Source organism: Cucurbita pepo, chromosome LG06 (genome assembly GCF_002806865.2).
Source record: "Cucurbita pepo subsp. pepo cultivar mu-cu-16 chromosome LG06, ASM280686v2, whole genome shotgun sequence".
Lineage (NCBI taxonomy): Eukaryota > Viridiplantae > Streptophyta > Magnoliopsida > Cucurbitales > Cucurbitaceae > Cucurbita > Cucurbita pepo.
Genome location: NC_036643.1, coordinates 7032959 through 7038670, shown reverse-complemented (window position 1 = coordinate 7038670; position 5712 = coordinate 7032959). Strand labels below are relative to the sequence as shown.

The window sequence follows — 5712 nt, the reverse complement described above, 5'->3', positions numbered from 1 at the left end:
AAGGTATTCCAAGAGTTGTAACATTCCTACTTTATGACCATAATTAGCCATTATGTAAATGTAACCGAAATTAAATAACAAGTCTTAAAATACAATAACTCTAAATTACTCTAAATTGTAACCCACCCAAAATTTACAACAATCAAACTTCATTCTTCTTCAATGTAGCATGAATTGAAACATCTTTTTGATAATTTTGACAACCTTTTCTTCACATCTTCATTGAAGTATATTGTATGATTGATGTCTCTTGGTTCATATCATTGGATCTTGATCCTTATTTTATTCTTTGATCGTTGTCTTGCTCTTGGTCACTTTCTAGGTTGTTCTCTTTTTGTTTTGTTCTCTCAGACACTCCCCTAGGATTTATGGTACTAGTCATGAACTTGATAACTTGTGTCCAATACTTCATATATTCCAAGTGACACAGTCTGCATCATATGCTCCAAGCAACACAGTCTGAAACTACGTCCAAGGCTTCATGCGTTCCAAGCGACGTAGTCTGACCCCGCATCTAGGTTTCATACAAAATTTCGTAGCATTCGGAGGTTATCTAGATCATGAACCGAAGGTGAATTTCTTAAGGAGCATTATGGTCATTTTACACCGTCACTTGGTTTAACTAATTAACCATATCCAATGACAACCAAATTTCATATATAATCTTAACATGTCATATTATGCTTAGTATCCAAAATTCATAGGCAGCAGAGTTCATTTAGTGAGATATTTTAACGTTACTTAAATCTCAAGCAATTTGATATATTTGGAGTCTTCACTCACGGTTCTTGGTATTTTCGTTTCATATTCATTTAATTCATACTTGATTTAAGGTTTATACAAAGATCCAAGCAATTTCTACAAGTATTTCTTAAGAAGAGTCCAAAATGGCTACTTACCTCGTTATGGACGTTCAGGACCTATATTGTGTAAGGGGGTTGTAACTCATACGGTAGAGCACTCGCTTTGCATGCAAGAGGAACAAGGTTCAATTCTATTATGATCTAAGGGTCTGGATACATTTTTTTCTGCTTCTTATCTACAAAACTTGGATCTTGATCCTTGTTCAGTCCTTGATCGTTATCTTGTTCTCCAAGACACTCCCCTAGTATTTATGGCACTAGTCATGAACCTGACATCCTGTGTGTCATGAACCTGACATCTTGTGTCCAAGGGTTCATACGTTCAAAGCGATAGTGTTAACCTACGTCCAAGATTTCATACATTTCAAGTAACAAAGTTTGAACCTATGCCATGGGTTCATGCACTCCAAGTGACATAATCGGTACTCGAATCTAGGTTTAATAAAAAGTTCCATAGTATTTGGAGGTCCTCTAGAACATGAACCAAAGTTAAATTTACTTATGTGCATTATGGTCATTTTAATGTTACCTAAATCACGAGCAGTTTAATTGGTTCGAAGTCTTAACTCACGGTTCTTGGTGTTTTTCTTTCACATTCCTTTAATTCATACTTGGCTGAAGGTTTATACAAAGATCCAAGAAATTTCTACAAGTACTTGTTAAGAAGAGTCCAAAATCGCTGCTTACCTCGTCATGGATGTTTAAGACATTTATTTTATAAAGGGGGTGTAGCTCATATGGTAGAGCGCTCGCTTCGCATGCGAGAGGCACAGGGTTCAATTCCCTGCACCTCCATTGTGTTTGTTTTGAAATCTTAGGTTCTCCTTCTTCAGAGCTTCTTACCTCATCATGAAGTTCGTAGCTCATATGGTAGAGTGCTCGCGAGGCACTGCACCTCTATCGTATTTATTTGTTTTCAGTTCCACGAGGTTCAGTTCCTTGTACCTCTATTGTTTAGCGAATTAATCTTATCCAATGACCACCAAATGTCATTTAAACTTCTAACATGTCGTATTATGCTCCTATTAAACATTCATAGGCAACAGAGTTCATTTAGTGGGTTATTTTAACGTTACTTAAATCCTTAGAAATTTGATCGGTTTGGAGCCTTAAATCACAATTCTAGGTATTTTTCTTTCACATTCCTTTAATTCATACTTGGTTTAAGGTTTATACAAAGATCCAAGAAAATTCTAAAAGTACTTCTGAAAAGAGTCCAAAATGGCTTCTTACCTCATCATGAACGTTTGAGACATTTATTTTATGAAGGGGGTGTAGCTCATATGGTAGAGCGCTCACTTCGCATGCGAGAGGCACGGGGTTCAATTCCCTGCACCTCCATTGTATTTTTGTTTTAAGATTCTAGCCTATCACACTTGATTTGTGATTGACCTATCACACTTGATTTGTGATTCTAGCCTATCACACTTGATTTGTGATTGACCTATCACACTTGATTTGTGATTGACTTGTGAATTCTTATCGTGATCTATCATTAAAACTTGGATTATGACTCAACCTTAGTTGTCCTTGTGATCTAAGGGTCTTGGTACTATAGCCTATTATGAGGTCTCAACCTTAGTTCTGGTCTAAGGGTCTTGGTACTGTTATTTTGGTAGAACTTGAATCTTGATCCTTTTCATGAACGTGACATCCTGAGTCCAAGGCTCCTACGTTCCAAGCGACACAATGTTAACCTACGTCCAAGACTTCATACATTTCAAGTGACACAGTCTGAACCTACGCAATGATTTCATGCGTTCCAAACGATATAGTCTAAACTCACATCTAGGTTTAATACAAAGTTTCATAGAACTTGGAGGTCATCTAGATCATGAACCATAGGTAAATTTTTTTATGTGCATTATGGTCATTTTACACTGTTAATTGGTTTAGCGAACTAATCTTATCCAATGACAATCAAATGTCATATAAACTTCTAACATGTCGTATTATGCTCGTATTAAACATTCATAGGCAGCAGAGTTCATTTATTGGGTTATTTTAACGTTACTTAAATCCTAAGTAATTTGATCGGTTCGGAGCCTTAAATCACGATTCTAGATATTTTTCTTTCACATTCCTTTAATTCATACTTAGTTTAAGGTTTATACAAAGATCCACGAAAATTCTAAAAGTACTTCTTAAAAGAGTCCAAAATGACTTCTTACCTCATGATGAACGTTTGAGACATTTATTTTATGAAGGGGGTGTAGCTCATATGGTAGAGCGCTCACTTTGCATGCGAGAGGCACGGGGTTCAATTCCTTGCACCTCCATTGTATTTTTGTTTTAAGATTCTAGCCTATCACACTTGACTTGTGAGTTCTTATCATGATCTATCATTAAAACTTGGATTATGACTCAACCTTAGTTGTTCTTATCTTTCGAATTTGGATCTTGATTCTTTTTCTACTTCTTGTCCTTGTGATCTAAGGTTCTTGGTACTATTGTTCTTGGTTCTTATCAATTTGGATCTTGATTCTTTTTCTACTTCTTGATTGTTTTCATGTTCTAAAGATACTCCTCGTAGTATTTATGGTATAATCATGAACTTGACATCCTGTGTCCAAGACTTTATACGTTCGAAGCAACACAATATTAACTTATGTCCAAGGCTTCATACATTTCAAGTGACCCAGTCTAAACCTATGTAATGGTTTCATGCGTTCCAAACGACATAGTCTAAACTCGCATCTAGGTTTAATATAAAGTTTCATAGAATTTGGAGGTCATCTATTATATCATGAACAATAGGTAAATTTCCTTATGTGCATTATGGTCATTTTACACCGTTAATTGGATTAACTAATTAACCTTAAACAAGGACAACCAAATTTCATATAAACTCCAAACATATCATATTATGCTATGTATTAAAAATTCATTGGTAGCAGAGTTCATTTAGTGAGTTATTTTAACGTGACTTAAATACTGGGAAATTTGATTGGTTCGGTGCATTAACTCACGGTTCTTGGTGTTTTTCTTTCACATCCCTTTAATTCATACTTGGTTGAAGGTTTATACAGAAATCCAAACAAATTCTAAAAGTACTTCTTAAGAAGAGTACAAAATGTCTTCTTACCTCATCATGAACGTTGGAGACCTTTATTCTATAAAGGGGGTGTAGCTCATATGGTAGAATGCTTATGGGTTTGTTTTTAATGAGAAATAAAACACAGAGAATTTAAAACACAACTTTCAATACATTTATTTTAACCATACATAAGTAATTAAAAAATGGAATGAGTATAAAGATTCTAGTCTATTACACAATTTCTTTTCTTTTCTTGTTCTTACGGTCATGATCCTACATTCTTGATCGTGCAGTGTCATGATCTAGACATGCTCACGACCAGCTTTAAGGAGAATTAATCCCCATATATATTTTTCGCCCCGATTTTGTGGCTTCGTCGTGGGCGAGGTTTGTCTTCGCCAATCGAACATCGGTTGTGCAGAATCCAAGCTCGTTCGACCACACACGCCGCCTGCGCATGCATGTTAAATTGTATGCGACACAACCGACTTACCTCTACACTAGGCCAAGTCATTCAACTCGATCTTGCCTCTCCTCGAGCCAAGGACTCTCAATACACCATCGCGTCTCATCTTGTCATCTCGATCTCCATCGACATGGCCAATATGTCTTGATACCATCCCGAGTCTCGAAGTGTCGTCGGCCATCAAAACTCACTTGGTCATGCTATCGAGAACGGGCCCGCGTGTCCCTCATCTTATCGGGACTTGCCGAACATCAATCAATCCGGGTTCTATCGAGGCATTGGCCCTCTCATGCCCATGCCATGTCATTTAAGGAAATTGTGTCGAATAGTGGGTGTATGTAGCAACCTCCAACACGTGGGCTAGAGCGCAATACCCGCACACCCGTGCCTCTCGGTACTGTCCTTGAAAAAATTCATTTCAAAGAAAGCCGCATGAGACACTCATCTTGGCACGCTCGCCCACACTATGACACAAGTATGTGCCACAGGGTAGCTCACTTAGGCCATAGGGCACAAGGGATGTAAGTACTTGGACTCTTTAGTTCTGTTCTTGACTTGTATGTTCTTATCATGATCTATGTTTAAGACTTTGATCCTCGGAGTATGAGGTCTCAACCTTAGTTCTGGTCTAAGGGTCTTGGTACTGTTATTTTGGTAGAACTTGAATCTTGATCCTTTTTCTAGTCCTTGATTGTTGTCTTATTCACCAAGACACTCCCCCTAGTATTTATGGTACTAGTCATGAACGTGATATCCTGAGTCCAAGGCTCATCCAAGCGACACAATGTTATCATACGTCCAAGACTTCATACATTTCAAGTGACACAGTCTGAACCTATGCAATGATTTCATGCGTTCCAAACGATATAGTCTAAACTCACATCTAGGTTTAATACAAAGTTTCATAGAATTTGGAGGTCATTCTAGATCATGAACAACAAGTAAATTTCCTTATGTGCATTATGGTCATTTTACACTATTAATTGGTTTAGTGAACTAACCTTATCCAATGACCACCAAATGTCATTTAAACTTCTAACATGTCATATTATGCTCGTATTAAAAATTCACAGGCTGCAGAGTTCATTTAGTGGGTTATTTTAACGTTACTTAAATCCTGAGAAATTTGATCAGTTCAAAGCCTTAAATCACGATGCTAGGTATTTTTCTTTCACATTCTTTTAATTCATACTTCGTTTAAGGTTTATACAAAGATCCAAGAAAATTCTAAAAGTACTTCTTAAAAGAGTCCAAAATGGCTTCTTACCTCACCATAAACGTTTGAGACATTTATTTTATGAAGGGGGTGTAGCTCATATGGTAAAGTGCTTGCTTTGCATGCGAGA

The 5712-nt window shown here is 36.9% G+C and overlaps 2 non-coding genes across 2 annotated transcripts; both read left to right on the top strand.

Annotated features, from left to right (window-relative positions):
- The first annotated feature begins 1585 nt into the window (after positions 1–1585).
- TRNAA-CGC lies at positions 1586–1658 on the top strand. Its single transcript has one exon. It is a non-coding gene; the product is annotated as a tRNA-Ala (tRNA).
- A 473-nt stretch (positions 1659–2131) lies between these two features.
- On the top strand, positions 2132–2204 carry TRNAA-CGC. The gene has a single exon. It is a non-coding gene; the product is annotated as a tRNA-Ala (tRNA).
- Positions 2205–5712: the final 3508 nt, after the last annotated feature.